A 22,710-nucleotide genomic window follows, 5' to 3' on the forward strand; every position below is an offset into this window, starting at 1 on the left:
TCCCAAAATAGTAAAGTGTCACCCTCATTTACATACTGATGTCAGTGTACAAAAGCAGGGAAGCTTATACTTGGTGCTAACCAAAATCCTAAATTTTGGCTTAGTGAACTTCAGTCAAACAACTGTTTCCTAAACTACTTTATTCCATTTGCTTTAGACTAAGGAAGTTTTTTCTAAGCTTATTGATTTCTTTTATTAAGATGGTGGGGAAGGTGGGGGAGGCATACGTTGGGAGGTGTCAGAAGGAAGTGATGGAGAGTTAGGGGCAGATCCAATCATGAAATACTGCATGTATGAGTGAAACCATCTAAGAATAAAGAATAGTCTTTTAAAAAATTAAAATGTAGAAGTCTACCCAAAAGACATTGAAATGTAATTTTCTATTTTAGATATGAGGGTACTGGGAGTGGAGACGGCCAGACTCCAAAATCTGATGCCCTTCTGGTCCTACGGTAGACAATGGGCAGCTCCTGCTGGAATGCGCTCCAAGGTTCCTCTTAGCTACCATCTACTGCCCCAAGAACCTTATCCCTCCCTGGGTTGGGACTAAAGGTATGTGCCACCATGCCCACTTGGCTCTTCCTGTTTTAGTTCTCAATTTCCTCTAAATAAAGGAGGACTGTACTGTGAAAAGAAAACACAACTCTACTTCTACTTCAGGTATGAAATATAAATATGCTTTATTATCCTAACGAGTATCTTCCACAGGGAGAATAACCTCACACTGTGCCACTATTACCTCAGAGGACCCAAATAGCGGATGCTCTGAAATGCTGAGGTTTCTCAGGATAGACAGATTGTTTGCTTAGACTTCTGTCAGGTTCCATTAGCAGGTTGTGAATTAGTTATCAGCAGCCCAGAAGGTGTCAGCGTCCACTTTTCCCAGTTATACTCAATGCTCTGACAAACATCAGCCAAACTTAACCTCCCTACTTGCCAACGGGAAAGGCGCTTTACAGCATTTGGTCTTACTGCCTCCATTTGACCTTCGTGAAGCTGTCGCAGGCACGGAAATTGCCTCCCTGTTAGAAGACTTACATGTAGGCATTATCTGATCTAGTATAGAGATGTTTAGGCAGTGGTTTAGGGCCAGGGCTTGGGGCATGGTTTAGCCTTTATTTCTTCAAATATCTTGGTAACATCCTTTAAAAGTAACATACAGGGAATTAATCCCAAAGAACCAGGCTTTCAGCACTTCTAGTTGACAAGAACTAAGTTTTAACATTTGTTTCTTAAGAACTTTGACTGTCAGAATATAAATGGCACTGAGCAAGGAGAAATGAGGCCAAATTTCACAATAGCTGCAAAGCAACCTTGGAGCAGAGTCAGCGCCAGCCTCTCTGCTCACTCCCTCACTCTGTCCCACCCCAGAGCAAGCCCAGGACACTCGCCCAAGAGCTCAGTTCCCCTCCCCGGCCTTACTCAGGTAGGTGCCTATCTTCTAAGTCACAAATGAAGAGAGCCTTGTCAGGAAAGCAAGTCTAACATTGGCCAGCCTTGGGAAACGGTGCTGACTTCTCCCAGCAGTGCACAATCAACTTCCTTAGCTCTCCTTGACTCAAGAAGACCTAAGCTCGGTTTCTTATCATTCTCCCAATTATCCTTGCCCATTTTTGTTGAATGTGCTACTGTCAAGGCCATGGCTAACTCCAGCAACCCCAAGGTCCCAGCTGATCTAACCCACCCGCTGCACTGACTAATGGAGGGCTGCTCACCGACGTTGCAGCTTTTCAGACCCTGTACTACACTGTCCAGGTGCTATCCAACCCATCTCCCTTGCCAATCCCACCTTACTTCCTTTAGTTAGCTTTGGTCTCAGGCACCCATCTCCCTTGCCAATCCCATCTCACTTCCTTTAGTTAGCTTTGGTCTCAGGCACCCATCTCCCTTGCAATCCCATCTCACTTCCTTTAGTTAGCTTTGGTCTCAGGCACCCATCTCCCTTGCCAATTCCATCTCACTTCCTTTAGTTAGCTTTGGTCTCAGGCACCCATCTCCCTTGCCAATTCCATCTCACTTCCTTTAGTTAGCTTTGGTCTCAGGCACCCATCTCCCTTGCAATCCCACCTCACTTCCTTTAGTTAGCTTTGGTCTCAGGCACTTGGCCGCTGCTCCACTCTCTGCTTCTCCCTTGTAAATGCCCTGATCTTGGACTATTCACACTGCAGCAGCTTAGAAGAGCAGACGCCGCACACCTCTCTCTTTGAAACCCACCAACTCCTGTTCATGTCATCAGAAACAAAAACCCCTAGTATAACCGTCATTTGCATGTGGCCCTATGCTGCTCACTTTACTCCTGTGTGCACCTCTCCCTCCTGTCCAGGCAAGCCTGGCCTGGCTGCATCCTAAGATCTCTGGATTTGCGACCCTGTCTACACTCAGTCCCACTGCCTTCCCCTGGGATTGCTTGCTCTGCTGTCTCAGAAGGTACTTTTCAATGGAGGAGCTTTCCTGAAAGTGTGAAGGAACACGCCTATTATCTAGCACGTGGGAAGCTCAGGCAACAGGGCTGTTATAAGTCTAGGCCAATCTGGGCTACACGCAAAACCTTGCTTTAAATAAACAGATAAGTAAACAAGTCAATAAAAAAGTAAACACAGAGAGACTGACAAATTCAAGGTACAAACAACTTAAAATTTTCTAATCCAGGCATGGTGACACATGCCTGCAATTGAGCACTCAGGAATTTAAGGCAAGAGATCTGAAGACCAGCCTAAAGTTCAAACTTCTATCTGAAAGAGAAAGAACAGGGAGAGGAGAGAGAAAGGGGAGACAGCTAGCTGTCACATGGTAAAATGGAGGAAAATGAAATTAATTTTAATTTTAATGTTTTATTTAATTCAATATATGAATAATGTTATTTCCACATTTAAAGTATGAAAAATTTTAAATATTGTGGAGTTGTTATTGTGTCTTTATATAGCCCAGGCTGTCCTGGAACTCACTCTGTAGACCAGGCTGACTTGAAACGCAAGACATCTGCCTGCCCCTGCCCCTGCCTCCTGAGTGCTGAGATTAAAGGCGTGAGCCACTATGCCTTGCTACGTGGTAGTTTTTAGTATTAAGTACTTGGAATAGCGCTTATTTCATAGCAGAGAACATCTCAGATGGCACTACCATGTCTCAGTGCTCAGAAGATGCGTGTGGCCAAGAGGCTGCCATATTGAACAATGCCATGTTCTGACCCAAAAGCAGCCACCTCAATGAAATGGGGACTGCCTTACACATCTGCTCTCTATTGTTAACTGGAGTCCAAAACAAGACCCTCAGGCAGGATCATGGTGTACTACTTCTGTCAGAAAAGCTTCCAAGAATAAAACAGAAGAAAGGGTGTCTCTTCTGATACGTCACTGCCATCAAGACAAGTGGCTTGTGCTTTGATGGCAGAGGCCAGGGCCCTTCTCCCTGCTCTGTGTGACTAAGAAACAGGCCCTACAGTCTGCTGTACACTCAGATAGCACAGCCATTGTTTTTAGCTAGAACCATCGGTACGATTTCCACTTAACTGGCATGGATCTCGGGTCCGCCCTGCTCTGAGGGACTGCACTGAGAGGCAACCTTTTCCAGTGTTACAGAAATTGCCTCACCTGTACATCTGCATTTTACTAATAGAGACTGAAACAAGTAACCAAGGAGAAGGCTTTTACACACGAAATGCCTGCATTTAAGCACTATTGTCTTCAGAGATGAACTACTATGTAAGGAAAGTGCTTCCATGGCTCTTATCAGTGACTTTACCGTCTCTCAGAATCCCTTCATTTACAAACACGCATTTACTACTATCTTAAATTATTGATTATTGGCAGGGGAAATTACCACCCCACCATCACTCGCTAGTAGCAGAATTTAAAGAACCCAATTAAAATGCACCTCATCGCTCTAAGATTCTACACTTTGTACATGCTTATGCACCTGTCTGTGTGCGCATGCGCACACTCGTACGTGGAAGCCAGAGGGTGCCATATGCTGCACTTACTTACCAATGGCTCTGATCTGTGGTCATGTACTCCTGCAAACCAGTGAGCCCTGCCTGGGTGCATCAGCAAGGCAGAGAGGTGGCAGACTCCTGTTAGCTCAGTTCTTCTAACGCTAGGAATCAACGAGATGCCTGTGGGAGAAAAGAAACTATTACATCCAGGACAAGCTTCAAGGAGAGTAGAAAGAAAACAGGTTTTCTTTTCCATTTGTGTGTGTGTGTGTGTGTTTAAAGTGATAGCGCAGAGCAAGTTAATTTGTGGCCTTAGACACAACATAGCAATCTTTGTATCAAATGATGTCCTTTGTTTTAAGGCATATATACATATAGCATGATCTGGTTACTTTTTACCAGTCTGACCCTTCACCCAGAAGAATCTGCTGTCTCTAGCGATAAGACTAATTGGAGATATTTTTGATTCAAAAGAGGCAGGGAAAATGGCTACAAGACTGACCCAGGACACACAGATGTATTTCTATAACCAAGGGAGCTGGGAAGCCAAAGTAAGGGGACTGCCATGATTTGGAGGCTAGCCTGGACTATATAGCAACTAAGCTAGGCCAACCTGGGATGCAGTGTGCGGTCCTGCCTCAAAGAGGGAGAGAGAAAGAGAGGAAAATGTCAGTGAGAAAAGAGAAGAGAATTGAAAATGAGTTATTAACAGATAAGCTGATTGAAACTCTGGGCTTATTGTAAAAACATGAAAGCAACTGGATGTTAATGTTAAAACACAACTGTAAAGCTGTCTGCATGCATGGACTGAAAAGACCACTTGGCTTGGTGTGCACTGGGATGAACTGTCTCTGTTCTCCCTAGATGGTCTCTCACACTGGTCTCTCTGCTGCTATTTTAGAAAAAAAAATCAGTATGATTTCATTATTTTAAGTTGTTTACAGATGCCGCAGTATCACATTGAATCAGCTGAAAACATGAACCCCTTCAGCTGGCCCTGCTCCAGGGACACTGTATCAGGAAACTGCTCTTTACACCTGCTGGGAACCTATGAGCCGAAGGCACGTTCTGTTCAATGGAGGCTGTGCTCTGCACCACGTTTAACTCAGAACTGTCCATGCTTCAGCCTGAGTATTTTTCATGGATGTTTTCTTTTTGCCAAACTTGCTGTTTCCTGTCCTTGCCCCTCTAATCCACCTCAGCACACTGCAAACTGAGCACTATCCCTCTAGGCCTCGGAACTTGTCCCATGGTACTCCTGACAGCTCCCGAGCCTAAAGCCTTCGAGGCCTGAGGACCTGGTCTCCTCCCACCGCCCAGGCTCTTATGGCCTGCTCTCAAACCACAAGGCCCTAGCTAGGCTTTCTCCTCATCCACAGGGATCTGTCAGGACTGCTCCCTCTGTGAGGCTACTCCCCTCTATGCCAATCCTTCCTATCAGAGATGACAGCATAGGCTTTAACCCAAGTGACATCACGCTGCCCTCCCTACTCTGAGTCCTCCGTGCTTTGCTAGAGTGTTCTCTTCCAACACTGCATTTGCTCACCTGTGTGCTTTTAGGAAGCCCATCTCTGAAAACCCCCTGTAAGCAACTCGGGAACCCTGGCTGTTAGGCTATACAGAAAAGACGACATAGCTATACAGACCATGAAACTGGATAGTGCAGAGAGGGAGAGTCTCTCGTGGTGGCTGCGCTCTTCTCCTGAGGATCTTCCAACCTCCTCAGGTGTAACTCTAATTGCCTAGGTCACCCAGGGCTTTTCTCAGTCTGTAGTTAAGTGTTTTCAATGTCTTCATGTGCAACCCCATCTTTTAATATGGAGCCTCTATAATCCCCAGTCTATAAGTCTTTGCTTGTTCCAGACTCTATATATAGGATAGTGGACATGGTGGTGGTACATGCCTTTAATCCCAGTGCTTAAGAAACAGGGTCAGGTGAATATGAGTTCAAGGCTAGTCTGGTCTACATAGCAAATTCCAGGAGAGCCAGAAATTAATAATAATGACAACAACAACAACACCCTGTCTCAAAAATAAAAATCTTTGTTTTCCTTAAATATCAGTTTAATTCCACATTGACAAAAAACAGGACAGGAAACATAGGTCCAGAAGACATAGAAAAATACATGCAAATTTTATCACACAAAAACTAAATGCCAAAGCTTGTAACACAGCACTGGCACTGATGGAGCCCTGGGTTCATGTCCCAGAAACACAGCGTTAGAAAACAAAAACCCAGAAGAGATCTAAGTGTGGCCATCATCCATAAGCTGTCATTAGCCTTCTTAATCTAAAACAAACAACAACAAAAGCCCCACTTCAAACAGCCGCATGGAGTAGATAAGCCTGTAACCCCAGCACTCAAGAGGCCGGCAGAGGGAGGACCAGGCAAGATCAAAGGCTACTTGAATTTAGATGCTAAGACCGGGCTCATAAAACCAAGAGCAGGGCCTACAGCTCTGTGGCACAGCCTTTAGCAATTCCAAAGTTATCTCTAGCCATGCTGGACGGAAAGTCTCAGTTCTTATCTGAAAAAGTCTTGTCCAGCAGATTTTCATATAAACTGGGGTCTTCAGAATTGTCCCTGGGGGGATATACTGGTTGGTTACACAGGTCCTGGGGTCAATCAACAGCACTAACAAGGAAACACACACACACACACACACACACACACACACACACACACACACACACACACACACACGAAAAGCTACCCATGACACCTCCCTAAACCCCATTAACACATCCTCTTACATTGCTGGTAAGGTGTGTGATCTGGCCTCAAGTAGCAGAAAGTATTATTCATGTTTTACTGCTATGGGCAGTCAGTAATTAATGTCTGTATGAGAAATACATGGCAGGCTAGGATGCTTTTAATTTTTAAAATGGTTGTACCCTAGGGTCTTATTGCTCTTTTGGTATGAAGAGAAACCACGACCAAAGCAACTCTGAAGAAAGAAATCACTTAACTGGGGACGTGCTTACAGTTTCAGAGGTTTAGTCCATTATCATCCTGTCAGGAAGCATGGTGGCAGGTGTGCCAATGATGGTGCTGGAGAAATGGCTGACATCCTGGTCTTCAGGCAAGAGGGAGCCACTGGGCTTGGCATGGGTTTTGTGAAACCACAAAGCCAAACCCAAGGAACACACTCTTCTCCAACAAGGCTACACACTGATCCTTTCAAACAGTGCCACTCCCTGGAGACTAAGCATTCAAACATCTATGCCTATGGGGACCATTCTTACTCAAACCACAATACCTAATAATCCAAGAAGAGAGTGTTCTTAAAAGAAACTGCCCTTCTGTGATCACATTCTCTCAGATGGGCAATTGGCTACAGTTGCCCTTCATATGCAGGGAGGAGCTGGGTCTGCCCTATTTCATTTGTTATGAATGGTTAAGCTTCTTTATTATAAAAACTTGCATTAAAAAATATATGCTTTGAAAGACTGAAGATGGTCTTTGCTTTCTTCAGTGCTTTATCCTAATCATCAAAACAAAATGTCTGCACTGGAGTCATTGTCGTTGGAGCAAGGAGGAAGGCACACTATGGAGACGCTACACTGCAATGTCTAGGAGCCCTCACAGGGTGAAGTCAGAGGAACAAGGGGTTGAAGCTCTCTTCAGCAGATTTCCAAACAGCCCAGGGCCAGACCTCAGGGCCCAGAGTTCGTTTCTGATCGCCTGTCCTGTGCACCTCCCAGTTACCTCCTAGAGAACCCAATTCACGCGGTGTCCTGGGCCTGTTATGTAACTGTGGTTGAAGATATTTTTCACTAGACTCTTTAAACAAAGGTTCACGTGACACGTTTCTGCTTGAGTTTAGTTCCAGGAAATGTTTGGTTTCTGCAGATGTTTATGTGCTTCTGGTTGTCAACACACACAAACTATGCAACTCTGTGTTTTCCTTTTCTCGCTTTAGCAACTAGAAAGCCCCCAAATCAAATCTGTTCACCAATTCTTCCCAATAGAATGGCTTAAACTTTGTTTTTTATAAACCTATTTTACCTTTTGTCCTGAAATATGCTAGTGTCATAGTGGCTTATAAGTTCTAGACTAAAGTAGAAAAGGGGAAAGCATTGCAGTGTGTCTTGCACTAAGAAGGATACCTGCTAAGAATTCAATTTGTTGCCTAAAAGAACCCTTTTCCAAAGAGACACAATATAGCCCTCTTGCCTTTTTATGCAAACCCTGTCCACAGCGCTTGACTGAGACACAAATATACTCCCAGCTGAATTTCCCTAGCAACCCTGAGAAGCCTGAAGGGTTTTGTCAACTACATCAGTGAGAGTTCTTTAATTACTATTTTGAAAATTAAAGTGTTTTGGAAAAGCCAGCTAAAGGGCTTTCTGGCAGGTGTTCTTAGAGACTGGGACTAAGCATACAGATCTACAAGCCAAGGGACTACTTCAACTGTGCCAGAACTTTGGCTCAACATTCCCTGACAGATAAAGCAAAAACAAAAGAGAATTGATTACGAAGTTATCCCTAGGGATGCTGGGAAGTAAGTCTCAGTCTAACTGTGACTTGTCTGGTTCCTATCTGAGAACAAGCTTTTCTAGCAGATCAACAATAAACTGAGGACTGCCCCTGGGGGCATGCTTACTCAGACTTCCTTGTAGTATATATTATATATGGTACAAATGCAAAGCTCTGATAGCCCAATGAAATAAATAAAACCCAGACAGTGTGCAATCAAACTTCTTAACAGTATTTTTCAAATATGGTAGCCACAGAAAGGCTTGATGAACTGACCAGGAGTGTGGACTGAATCCAGGGCCTCATACCACTGAGCTATATTGTGGCAAAGGATTTTTAAACAGATTTAATTTTAGTAACTCTTAATAGTACATACCTACATGCTGGACACGGTACAAGTTTTTGGTAGAATGATCATTTTGAGACTAATAAATATTAATTAATATATATCATACTAGTTGGGGTGTGTGTGAGCATGCCTTTAATCTCAGCACTTAGGAGGCAGAAGCTGGCAGATCTCTTAGGAGTTTGAGGGCGGCTTGGTCTATACAGTAAATTTCAAACCAGCCAAGTCTTTACAATAGCGCCTTGTCTAAAAGAAAGTATGGATAGTTATGTAGAGGTATAACATTTTGAAAAGATAATATAGAGTGCTAGCTTTATATTTAGATGTATAGTATGTATAGTTAGCACACCTGTAGCTCTTCTATTCATGGTTAAAAATCAGAACTTGAGGGCAAATGTTAAGTCAGCTCCAGTGAACATGGCCATTGTGTCTTGTTTTGGACACCCATGTGGGATTCAAACTACACCGTGAGCCAGCCAATTACCAAGCTCCCCCATACCCCCCCACAGCGCCCCCCCCCCACGGCCTCACACATGGACGGACACACACACACACACACACACAGCCACCTGGCTCGGGAATCCTGGGAGGAAGCAGAGCACAGCAGCAGCAGAGGACTCGGAGGGGAGAATACTGCTTTATTTAAAGGAAAGTTTCAGGTACCTCTGTCTGTGGGAGGGAGAAGTCCACATGTCTGTCCATGAGCTACTCTCCTCCATCTGGATGGGTACTGGGGGAAAGGGTGATTGCAAGAGTAGGGACCTAACATGCTGGTTTGGAAGCCTTGTGTTTCAAGCAGAAAGCAGGGTGTTCTCTAGTGGCCCCAGGCTGTGGGCAGAGTTACCATGAAAGCCAGAGTAAGAGTTCCTTCCTTCTGAAGCTCAGAGTTGCAGCATCCCATCAAGAACTCAGAATCCACACACAGTTCCTCCCGTACCACATACACGTTTATACAACAAAGGTCACATTTACCAAGCATGCTAGGCAACACGGGTGACTTTCTCATCAAGGTTTTATAGACGTGAGCAGAATATTAATTCGGGTTAAATTAAGTCCTTAAAGGGACAGTTAATGGTTTTGTCATTCTTGAGCTACCTTCATATTTAAAAAATAAAGCCTGACATAGTAGAACAGAAAAAGACATGATTAGAGTCATTTAAGAGCTACAACGAATTCAGTGTTTAACTGTTAAATGAAGCATTTTCTTTAACAGCTAGAAAATGCAACACTGCGGATTATTTAATAATACAATAGAAGTCTTAATAAAAACAGTTAAAATGGCAAGAGTGAGGGGCTGGGAAGATGGCTCAGTTAATAAGAGCATGAGGGCCAGAGTTCAGATCACCAGACATGACAGCCAATCATGTTGATAGCCCCAGTACTTTCAGAGCAGGGAGAACAAGAGGCCCATGATGGGCAGACCCAAGGCTTCCGGCTCATCTCACAACATCTGTAACCTTCAGAAGACCTTGTTTTAATAAATAAGAGACCAGGGAGATGCCTGATGTCAATTTCTGGAGTCTACAAGCGCACACACACGTGTAAACATATGGATGCACATACAACATACGCACAAAAATATACAAAGGAAATGCAAACATGCAAATGACATCTCTGGGTGGTAACTTTCTATAGGAGATGTACAAAGAGAAACTGTCAGGATAAAGTAGGAGTCCATCAGTGTTCCTGGATATAAACAATAGACAAAAATAGTACCTCGTAATTCATGTTGAAAGCCATTTCATAGAATAGGACTAGCTTTCACTTAACACATGTTCATGTCTGTTCAAAAGACACTTTCTAAGAATAAGGAAATAAATCTTCAAGAGTTTTACAGAGAAAATTACAAGGTGGGCAAATGAAGAAATCTCCTCTTTGTGGTTTAAAGAGTCAATGTCCCTGCTTGAACCTGGACACACAGACTTTTAGTTAAAATCTCTACAAAGTCCTTCAAGGAGCATGGTAAACACAGCCCCCCCCCAAAAGCCTTTAATACCTTGAGGAGAAGTTAAGTAATATGCCTCCCAGAAATTATGGATGTATATTAAACAATGATAAATAAAATGTTAAGGACAGATAAAATGTCAGAGAACGCAGAAAAGTTCATTACTTTAAAGTTTCCTCTGTATCTGTTTTATGTACGTTTGTGTCTAGGCTGGGTCATGGGTGTGGAGGGCAGAGGACAACTTCCCGTGTCCTTCCTGAACTCTCCAAGGAGGCTGGCCTGGTCAGCAAGCTCTAGGAATCCATGCGAATCCATCTCCTAAGCACTGGGGCTACACCACCATTCTGGCCTTAGTTCTGGGGATTGAATTCAAGCCTTGCTAAGCACTTCATCAAGTGAGCTACCTTCAAGGCCCTTTCAGAAATATGACACAGCACAAGTGGAGGCACAGAGGAGGGAAGGAGGAGAGCTGCAGAGAAGGAAGGAGAGTGGGGTGGGGAGAAGGGATGAGGTTGGAGGGGAAGCCACCCACAGGATGTACTACTGTCAAGAAAGCAGCTGTCCTGTCCTTTTTACGAGCACACTTGGTTCTACCAGGAAACACAGGAAATAAGAGACCACCTGTCCTTAAGCAACAGAACACACAATTAGAATTTTAATAAGGAGAAGTAGCAAATACATAAAAATCAATGTAGTGTGGATTAAACTCTACAGAGTTCAGGAGATCAGAGTAACAGAGGTGAACCAGGGACTGAATAAGGGGCCAACTCAGAAATAGCGATAATTATGTCATGAAATGGTGATTTACCTTTAAAAGCAAAAAGGGAACCAAGAAAACACACAACTACATAGAAATACACCTCCATATCCAACGTCTGCCTAGCAGGGCCTGAAGGCCAAAGACAATTCACTAGAATATTAGTAGAATGCCTGTGGCCAAAACTACTTGTTTTCTTTGAAAACTATTTGTTTTCAATTAACACAATGGACTGGAGGAGTCTGTTCCATCAGCCACAGGATTAACCGTGCATTAAGAATCAGGATCTGAGCCGGGCAGTGGGCAGTGGTGGTGCACGCCTTTAATCCCAGCACTTGGGAGGCAGAGGCAGGTGGATTTCTGAGTTCGAGGCCAGCCTGGTCTACAAAGTGAGTTCCAGGACAGCCAGGGCTACACAGAGAAACCCTGTCTGGAAAAAAACCAGACAACGACAAGAATCAGGACCTGTATCCAGAGGCTCACCAGGGATGCCTGGTGCATCCAAGGAAGCTTACAGTTACCACTCTAAGAAGCAGGGGTTACCTAGCCAGAAATGCTCAGTTCCTTGTACTTACAATGCCCCGAATCGAACAGTAAGTGGGTTGCCAATTCAGACTGTTGCTCACCAGGTTATGAGATACCAAGCTCTTTAAACTAGCTCATCTGCACAGTGCTGGTCCCCCTAGAGTTGGTTGGTTTGTTTTGTTTTCCTCCTGATGAGCAGAAACCTGTGTGCCGTCAGGCCTCTGTGGCCTCCTAGTGCTGGCCATGGAGAACAGCAGCCTCTGTGTCCCTAGTAACAGTTCAGCAGCCAATGCTTCTACTACAACAGTGGGAGCCGACTCCTGCCCTCCGCTCCTCTTCCACATGGGTAATGGCGATGCCCCAGATGCCCCAGCTTAACGTCTCAGACACTGCTGGGTCACAACAAGCCAAAGCAGACAAGGAAGAATCATGTCAAGAGCTTCTCCATTGGCACTGCCCACCAAGATGTCACCTAACTAATGTCAAGGACCCTTTCTGTTCTTTGTTTGCTTCAAACAAGATTTTAATTGTTGTTTGTTCTTTTCTTGTGTATGACTTTGTCTTTATTGAAATCCTAGAAAATTCACCCACTATATTCTCATGACAAAACACTATCAAAAGCAATTAATACTTCTGCCTTGCAGAACACTCATGCTTGACTGAGCTCTTGCTAACTAGAACCCTGAGCCACACAAAGGAGGCTCCACTCCCAGCCAGACCCTAAGGCCAACGAGCTTTCTTGGAGGCAATGAAGACGCCACGGCTACTTGAGAGAAGTAGGCCAGAGAGGAAGGCCAGGTGCTGGCTACCAACTGCTACCCCCGGAAGACTTAGTCGACACAAAACATCAGTGTCTGTTTCACTGGACCACAAATAACATTCCAGACGTAAGAAGTTAGGTCGAGTTCGGGAGTGAGTGAGGTGTTAAGGTCATCTAGATTCCCCCAATCAATCATTAATTAAAAACAAACACAACAAAGTTATGATGGAGGAAAAAAGATAAGTTCAGATTCTCTCGCTGGGCTGTGAATAACGCGCTCCGTTACAATCTAAATGCCAGGCATTATGAAGTTTTATTATCATCACACGCACAAAGTTAAGCGGCGATGCACACAGGGTGGGGGTGTGCAGCAGAGGTCAATCCTGCCATGAGAAATCAAAGTTGGTAAATATGGAATGAGTTGGTACACATGCAGTGGCCAGAATGCCACTTGGCAGACAGCAATAACCCATTACCTTACAGAATGCAATGCCTGTGCATGCCTGATTGCAAAGCTGAGCCATGTTCCTTACGTCACACTTGTGAAACAATCATGTGACTTTCATAAACAAACAAAAATGACTTTATGTGTATGTTCAAATCATCAAGTAAACAGACAAAAACCAACTCGGTGTGTGTGTGTATTGATGCACAGAAAACCTGGAGAGGAAAAAACTCCACTCCAATTGTTTTCTCTTTCCTCATTCTTTTTCCATTTCTAAGTATTTGTTTTAGATGTAGTCCCTTTAACTATATTTAGAAAATGAAGCATGATTAAAAGTGAACTTACTGATTTATCAGAAAGTAAAATGTGAGAGCTGGGCAGTGGTGGGAAGGTCTCTGAGTTCCAGAACAGCCAGGCTGTCTTGAAACAATTAGAAGAACAAGAACAGGAAAAAAAAAAAAAAAAAAAAAAAACCTAATTAAAAAAAACAAACAAACTGGGGGTAGTGGGTGGGGATGTGAACTACTGTGCAGAAATCTACCACTAGATGGCACTATATGGGGCAATTTTAGAAAATACTGCATTATGAGATTCAAACTGTCAAATGACAAAAACGGCTTTCAGGAGGCAGGATATGATCAAAACAGTCCTGTTTTGTTTTGTTTTGTTTTTAGCTATTGTGCCATTTCAAACGCAGGTAAGGCTACTGAGAGAAAGCAATAATCAAGTTAAATATTTGCTAACTACTTTGATATACCAACTACTTTTCTGATATTTTTAAAACGAAAATAATTCTATCTCTAGTTCCCAAAAGAACAATGAAGTACAGAAATGTATTTCACTGCACTGTGGGTGTGGGTGTGGGGGTGTGTGGGGGTGTGTTTGTGCTGCAATCCATCGGCTTGGTTAAAGGGAACTACATTTCCCAGAATCCCCTTCCACATATGACTCCAGGCCAAGGTCAGTTAAGTATGTTTAGCCACTGAGTCATTTCTACCACTTCTTTCTAACTTGTCAAATTATTATTTAGTAGTTTTACTCATAAACCAGGCAAAGGTGACAGTCAACCATCAACACGGCTCCTGAAGTGGACCAGGGGATACCAGACCTAGAGAGGTTCAACTAGCTGGATCAGCAGGTGTTTATTACAAGAATGGGTGAGTTGAGTTACTGTCACTTCTCGATCAGTCTAAATCACCCCTCTAACTTCAAAGAAAATGGAAAGGAAAACTACTTGTCTGTTTCTGTGACACACAAGGTCAAGTTCTTGTTCTGCCCCTATTTTAAAGGGTTGCTTCTGGCTGTGCCATCCAGTCTGGGTGACCATTCCACACAGAGACCTCAACCCTTATGTCTAACAATGAACTTCCAACTAAGTCACTCACTCTCCCTGGGCTCTGAGAACAGCACAAAAGCCCCAAATGTGAACAAAGGACTCGTGTGCACTGGAGTTGCTGAGCCCTTTACAGCCACTGTTTGCTTTAGGCCTCTACCACCTAGGACAAGGTACCGCTTCCTGTTGGCACACGCCGGATGCAGATCCTTTCAAGGTCTAGGGCAGCAGAGAACCTTTTTCGAAGTTAAACAATGGTGCGTGTCAGCGCCAGGATCTGAAGCTGAGCAGGGCTCTACTGCAGCAAACACCAGATGACAGAGCGTCTCCACCTGACCCACGCGCTCAGACTATGTGAGAGGAAAGCCTGGACCTGCTTTTCTTCCTCACAGGTGTGTCGTGCGCGGCCGTGAAAGCCAGAGATCAGCCTCTAGTGTCCTTCCTCGATTACCAACCACCGTGGTTTTGGGGGTTTGTTTGTTTTTAAAATAAAGTCTTTTATTGGTGTGGAGCTTAATAAGTAAGTAGGCTGGCCAGCCAGTGAAGCTCAAGGACCTACTAGTCTTTACCTCTCTACAGCTGGAACTCTAAGTGTGGAACACCACCACCACCACCACCACCACCACCACCTCCACCACCAACACCTCCTCCTCCTCCTCCAACTTGTTACATGGGGTCTGGGTATTGAGCTCAGATCCTTGTGTCTGCTCAGAAAGGGCTCTACTCGCTAAATTGCCAAACTCAGCAATCTGGGTCTCTCTGTATGCACTGCCCACAAGCAAATAATAAGGCCTTATATAAGCATCTAATGCCTGCGTTTAGCATGTGACTAAATATATTGATTTTGAACATTAGCTGACCTATGACCTCTCAGAAACTGTGCCTTGTCCAACTGAAACTACAAAGCAGCCTGGGTTTCATAAGACAATGCAGACGCTGAAGACAAAAGCCAGTGCTAAAGCAGTGTCTGAAATCCATGCACCACAGAGCTGTGGTAGCTGCAAGACCCCAGCTACCCTGCACGATACACACCTGATAACTCAACAACTGCAGATACTCCATTCTGCCTGTCACACTGCCCCCCCCCCCCCAATTCCCAGTGACTGTGTGAACTTCAGTTCTGGCCCTCCTGACCCACTGTGGTTAAGGGAACCAAACCAGCCATGTTGTGAGAGATGCCAACTAGTTTGTAACTTTATAGGCCGAAGGCTGTGTAAAATGCAGTACCTCCCTGCCAGCCCTCTTGGGAAGGTTTCACACTTGGGTTCTGTCACCCTATCTAAATTAAAGACACCGGAAATGACAGCTAGGAAGACATTTTCTGCTCTCTTGTCTGTTATTGAGAAACACCTACTGAGTGCTGCGCAGTAAGTAGTAGACTAAGGATCTGTTTGAATGCACCAAAAGACTCACTGCCGTGCATCCTGAACACAAGTCCTACCCGTCTGTATATGTTTAAGCACAGCAATCTCATAGTGCTCAATTAGGAAGACAGGCCTGCAACCTAAGGGACTCTTCAGAGCTCCTCTGGCCAGCAATCCCTGGGAGGAACTCCATCTTCATTAGACCAAGGCTGAGTGAGCCCTCCTCAAGTCTGGGGTAGAGAGAAATCCTTTTCCTGTTGGGCCCCAGGAAAAGAACTTGCTGGTTCAAAGCCTTCTGCCTGCGGCTGTTGGGCCCACCACCTAAGCACTCCATGTCCTTTCTGGAAGCCTCCCCTTGCCAGAGGATTCCTGGCCTCACCCCTCTTCTCCTCAGTTTGGAGTCTTCTCACTACTCACTGAAAACTCAGGGCTTTTTTTCTGCCCAGAATCACCCACTCACCTGACTCAGACAGTCGTACAAGCTGCACACTATAAAAATAGCCTTTGCCATACATAGTGTGTGCAGCCTTCAGGCCTTCACACTTGGATACGGCAGCAGCACCTTCACACCGTTGGCTTTAGTCAAACGTCCTTCTTTGGGTAGGACTTTGAAGAGGAGAAATATTTTCAGAGACTTGAACTTAATTAGCTGCTGTTACAGTCTTCAGTAGAAACAGTTGTTTTAAAACTAGTTTTATACTAGCTGTTTAAAATGATACGAAGTCTCAACAAGACAACCCACTTTAAATCAGAATCTCTGTTTGCTAGTCACTTAGATACGGAAATACACGATCCACTGACAGATAAGAAATTTTACAACCTCCATCTTAAGTGGAGAGAAAGCCCTCATCTGTCCTCCATGATTGCTTGGAGGGAGACCGGAGGATAGCCGACACCCCCCTGGTTGCCTGTCAGTCATCTTCACCTTTACAGTAGGCAGGCCGAAACCAGATCCCTCCGATGGTCCCAGAGAACCACTTATCCTTATCGTTTCACAGAGCATCCACAGCAAGACTGAACCTGGCTGCTGGAACCCTCCCCTCCTTTTATCTCTTCCCAAAAAGGCCTTCCGAGAATAACTCCAATGCCAGCAGGAGCTTCAGACCACTGCTCTCTCCGACAACTGGTCACGGAATGCCGATAAAACTCCATCAGCAGGCCTCTCACAGGTTCCAAAGCAACACGCTGAACGGAGACATGCACACAAAGCTAGCTGCAAACTACACCAAAGACCCAGCTTCTGCCCAGAGGCCGTGGGGGAGCAAGCACAGCTCAATGAATGGTTCTGGGGACTCTGAGGCTCGCACACTCCAACAGCCTTGAATCCCACCGTCATCACTCTCAGATCTTCAAAGAGAAACAACTTTCACTGACACAATATATAGGAATCCAGAAAAAAGAGAGGGTTTTTCTTTTCTTTCTTTCCTCCCCAAAAGCAACCCTTCTACACAGCAATTCTCAGATTATACTTTTTGGCCTGAAACATAATTACTTGACTACTATTTGGTTAGCAAAGAACCTTGAACGTGTGTGTGTGTGTGTGTTGTGTATTTTCCCCATTTTAAGACAGAATCTCTTAATTTTTCCCTTTCCTTTTCTGTTCCTTCCTTCCTTCCTTCCTTCCTTCCTTCCTTTCTTTTAAAGGTAGTTTCATGGTGGTGGTTTGCATCTTCAATCCCAGCACTTGGGAGGCAGAAGCAGGTGGATCTCTGAGTTTGAAGTCCGCCTGGCCTACAGAGTTGAGTTCCAGAATAGCCAGGTCTATAATAGAGAGAAATCCTGTCTCAAAAAGGCAAAAATGAATGAATGAAAGGACAAGTAAATAATTAAAATTTAAAAGGCAGCTTCCTTCTTAAATCTGTCCTACAGATCTACCAACTTTGTTCTGATAGTTAAATCAAAATTAAACTGTATACAAAACATCACACAATACAGCAATGACTGTGCGTTGAATGGGTATACACAACCAATTCTCCATCTGGAGCAAAGCTCTGAGACTGCTCTGATTTTTAATTTTCTTTATATGTGTTTAAGTATTTTGCGTGCATGTACGTGCATGCTCTCTGTGTGTGTGTGTGTGCATGCGCGCGTGCGCGTGTGCAATGCCTACAGTGATCACAGCTGGTTCTGGGTACCCTGGAACTGGTTTTGAGCCATTATGTAGGTACTGAGAACCAAACTTGAGTCCTATGCCGAGGCAGCAAGTCCTCATAGCTGCTGAACCATCTCTCTAGCCCCCAATTCTGTTCTTCAAGGCTAGTGCACTAAGTAAGAACTGCTTAGTGCCATGAGGAGCTGGACTCATTTCCTGGACAACAGGAAAACGCCTTAAAAAGCACACCTGTGAGCCCTGAATGCGCAGGCTGGAGGCAGGGGCACAGTGAATTCGAGGCTAAAAGCAGGCTGCATAATGAGAATCTGTCCCAAAAACCACCGAGGTGAATTCTGACACATGCTACAGCACAGGTGAACCTTGAAGACACTAAGCAAAGTTAGCCTATCACAAAAGGGCAGACATTGTCTGACTTAACCTAAGGGGAAGGTGCTTAGCTGTGTACAGTGTCGCCGCAGAAGATGGTGGTAGTGATGTATCTGGTGCCACCTGTGCATTTAAAGATAGAAAACTGCATTCTAATGCCTGGTGAATAAAAATGTCCGAGATTTAGAAGACTCTTAAATTGTCCTGAAAAGCACTGGTTTAAGAAAATAATTGTGATGTAGTTCTAAGCTCCCAGGCAAGAAGCTCCTAACTCTTCCTCCCCTGCCTTCAATCCCCGCCATGCCTTGGTTACAGCGAAGTAATCAGTCCACTTCCTCTCCTGCCTCTCTTCTTTCTAAATCGCCATAGCTGTTCCAAGCAGTCACCATCGTTTCAAGTCCTCTAGCCAAGCTACAGGGTTCCTTTACATTTAAAACTTCCAACAGTTCCCAAGGCCAACAGGGCATCAGCAGTCTTTGCAGGGCCCTCTCCAGCCCCATCCCCCACCACTTTTCCACCACCAGCCTCGAGCCCTTTCTTAAGTCCTCATACCTCTACAGGGTGCCACATGGTGCCTTGGAAACGCTTCCCTGGTCTTCCCCAAGGTGAGGAGCAGCGACTTCTCGGAAGGACTGCAGACAGTCCTCAGACAGCCCAGACCACGCAGGCAAGTGGACTGCAGACTCCCTGACCAGCCTGGGCTTGAGATCCAGTGTTTACCACACTACACTACACTGCATCGGGTTTCTAGTTCCCGACCCATCCCTGACACGTCCGCAGCAGAACACCTCAGATAAGCAGCTCTGTGTCACTCAACTTCAGTAAGCCCCCAAGATACCTCCCATCATGCATAGTCCACCTCTCAGCCACAGATAGGCAGCCCTCAGCACCACTGCTGATGGCGGTGTGCAGTCAGCAGAAGGGCAGAGCAAGCACGCACTTGGTCACTATTCAATGGACGGCTGCTCAAATGAGCCTGACTTATTACCCCTTTGCAAGTGAAAGGTCAGGAACGTATGTCCTAGAAGCCTGGTGATCGAGAAGTTCCCAGAACATTCTGGAATCAGAGGAGCTTGGAGGATGACAGTACTTCCTGAGTTTGTGGGAAAAATGGGAACGGAGTAAGTGACCTAACAAGTTTCTAGATCTGTTGTTGTCCACAAAAGAATGTACAGAAAAAAAGAAGAGAGCAAGATGGGTAAGAACCAGGAAAAGGGAGGGAAAAAAAAAAAAAACCAAACCAGCGCCAAGTACAATGTTTTGTAAAAGCCAGGATGCTGTTAATCTCTGTAGCTCTTGACACAGAATGAAAATGTAGTGATCTCCCGAGATGCTCTCTTTCCATTCTTTTATTTCTTTAAGGAAAACTAAGAACCACCTGTAGTTTGGAGTCCATGCAGGTTTGCAGCCTGCAGCCCTTTCCGCACACCTTGTGCCTGTACCATCTGGGTTACACACAGCACATGTCCTGGTCCTAGGTCTCCGGTGTCTCCTCTCACACTCCTGGTCTTTCAATCTCTGTCCGTGCTCACCCCCTGCACATTCTGCAGGACCAGGCTGCGTCCTGTGAGGCTGCCCCACTGATTGAAAGATGACACTAACCATAATCATATTTTTTTGTACTAAAAGGAACTTATCAACAATAGTTGCTTTATCGCAACATAAGCTATCAAGACTGCTCTGTAAAAAAAAAATCTGTAATTTGGCACTAAGTAATTTTTGCCACTTTGATTTAGTTTCTGTATTTATCAGACCTAAGCATTTTTCTTTAAAGAAGAACTGGAAAGCAATCACTATATCACGTGGTGAAGAAAATTTAGGGGGGCCTTGACGTTTAACCTATAAAAAGTCCCTGATTCATTTAACCTTAAATCTTTATTGAAATCTGAGAACATGCTATGTCCCACTGGGAGACTTACGAACTATTTTCCTAATGTGAAAACTGATTATGCATCATACAGATATATAATGGAAGGGTATCAAGTATGATCTCAATTAACCATTTTAATCGTATTTGTTATATATAAATTCCAAGTTTAGTTAACAAGAACAGTAAGAGAATCACACTTAATGTAGGTGATAAAAAGAAGGGAATTTCACAATCTCTTAGACAGGCATTAAAAAGCAAGACTGGCAGGGAGGGGGAGAGGAGCAGGGGCTGCCGAGAGGGTAGAGGAGTCTGCCTCAAAGCCTGAGAATGATCTGACCCACTCAGGAGGAGGAGAGAACCAACTGTCACAGGTTGTCCTGACCTCCACATGTGTGCTGTGGTGGACATACTGGTTGATGCACACACATAACAGATGCACTTCAAGGACATCTTGAAGCAGTACTTGGAGGGGGAAAAAGCTAAGAAGGTAAACAGATTTCACTTACAGTTAAGAGACTCCCGAAAGTGAGGCAAGGACCCTCCTGTAGAGGGCGCCATCCCTGGGATGCACGGGGGTTCTAAAAGGAATCCAGAAGATATGTCAACATCAAAGGAAGGAATTTCTAGAATGCCAGCCACCCTTCCTCCCAATCTTGAGCATTTAAAAAGCCATCAATGTACATGTTATAATCCAAGTTCCAAAACTGTTTTATTCCACTTAAAAACTGCTGTCTCCATTGCAGTCTTGCAGGCAAACACAGCCCTCTTTAAACCCCAACACCTGAGGGCTCTGGAACATTCCAGAGTCTCTCCTTCCTGCCAGGAACACAGCAGGTTCTCCCTTCCCCGCCATGCTGCAGATCTGGCTCCCTCCTCTAGTCCTGCTCCAAACCACAGCACAGGCACAGGCCCTGGCCTGCCAGGCTGTTTTTCTCCCTAACAGTGTAACTATCACTGCTGGGCCTCTCTTGTGAGAGGTTTCAATCTGGGTCCTGGCTGTGCATTTTGGACTCCTTAGGGCTTTGCCCACTGAATGCTTAGAACCAAAGCAGTTTCATTTTCCCTCAGAGTTTGCTCTTCTTCCCAGTTCTGACATGCCTCGTTTCTCTCTCTCCTTCATCACTTGCTCTTCACTCTGCTGCCTCCGCTGTCCCACCCGCTCTACCTCCCCCGTCAGTGCCCTCAACTAACTCTATCCCCACTGGCGGGCTTGATGACAGCACAGGGCAGATCTCACTTCAATCTATATTCAACACTACAGCCGGCTTCATCTTCCGTGGATACCACAGGGGGGTGAGTGGGAGAGAAGCTCATTTTTCCCTTTTGAAAATGTTAGCATCCCTCCTTGTCAGAACAGACAGGACAGTGTGTAGGTCTCACAATCTGTTCCCAGATTCTTCGACATTCCCCTTGAAAACATGAAAGTTAGTTCCCCTGCTCTTGAATGTGGGTTGAACTTACAGCTTGTTTCTAGAGAATAGAATGTGGAGAGACAGGTGATGAACGGCTTCCAAAGGGAAAGTCAAAAGGCACTGACTGAGGCACCTGTCTTGGTCCCCTGGATTACTTGATCTGGGGGTGAAGTGGCCAGGTCTTATGGACACTCTACTCTGTGGAGAGACTCACAGGGAGAACTGAGGTCTCCAGGAGTCACCAGCACCAGGAAGTACACCACTTTGGAAGAGGACTGGAACCTAATATTATGACTTCAATATAAGACGAGACCCCAGTCCTGAACCCCAACCCCAGACACAGGTAGACACACCCAGTTTTTACTGTTGACTCCAATCTCTGGATTTGAGGGTGAGTTGTAGCTTGCCAGCAGGAGATCAAACCTCAAGTGTTTCTTTGGGCCTCACCTCAGTCATCCATCACCTGCTGTCCTTTCCTTATCTTTGCATACAGATCCCATTTTAGTCTAGGCCATTACTGTCGCTGGCAAAGTAAGCTCAACCCGTGCCATTAGCACACCAAACCAGTGGTGCACCACACCACTTTCAGCACTTTCTTTTGGGGAGGAGGATATTAAAACAAGGTCTCACTACGCAGTCCTTGGCTGACCTAGAACTTGCTGTTCAGTCCATGCTGGTCCCAAATTCACTGAGATCCACCTGCTCCTGTCCCTTGAATACTAGGATTGAAGTCCCTAGACCCAGTGACTCACTCTTCTGGGCTCAATTCAAGGTCTACATTCATGGAAACTTTACTTACTTTCTAATGTATGTAAATATGGTTTCCAAGACTGTGTTGTAGCTACTCAAGGCAAACACTGTGACTTCTGCCACTTTGTTATTTGTAGTACTCTGGTAACTGAACCCGCACACTAGACAGGCACTGAATGACTAAGCTGCATCCCCAGCCACTTCTACCTTATATAATCCATGTTCATGAACACAAAAAACTTTTAGAGCAGGAGCATCTTTCATGTTTTTTTTTTTCCTTTAAAATTTTTGGAGAGGGCTCGAGAGATGGCTCAGT

The 22,710-nt window shown here is 44.9% G+C and overlaps 1 long non-coding RNA gene across 3 annotated transcripts in view; it reads right to left on the minus strand.

Annotated features, from left to right (window-relative positions):
- Lncpint (long non-protein coding RNA, Trp53 induced transcript) overlaps positions 1 to 22,710 on the minus strand; it is a 124,912-nt gene that overhangs the window by 83,479 nt on the left and 18,723 nt on the right. Inside the window, exons 2-3 of one of the 3 annotated variants that reach the window (NR_110469.1) lie at positions 20,739 to 20,810; positions 3,981 to 4,108 (exon numbers count right to left, since the gene is read on the minus strand). The exons of 1 other annotated variant lie outside the window; for it this stretch is intronic. This is a non-coding gene — a long non-coding RNA (long non-protein coding RNA, Trp53 induced transcript). The remainder of the gene's footprint in view (positions 1 to 3,980; positions 4,109 to 20,738; positions 20,811 to 22,710) is intronic. One more of the 3 variants, NR_110470.1, reaches the window with a different exon arrangement.

This window comes from Mus musculus, chromosome 6 (genome assembly GCF_000001635.26).
Source record: "Mus musculus strain C57BL/6J chromosome 6, GRCm38.p6 C57BL/6J".
In the NCBI taxonomy this organism is placed as follows: domain Eukaryota; kingdom Metazoa; phylum Chordata; class Mammalia; order Rodentia; family Muridae; genus Mus; species Mus musculus.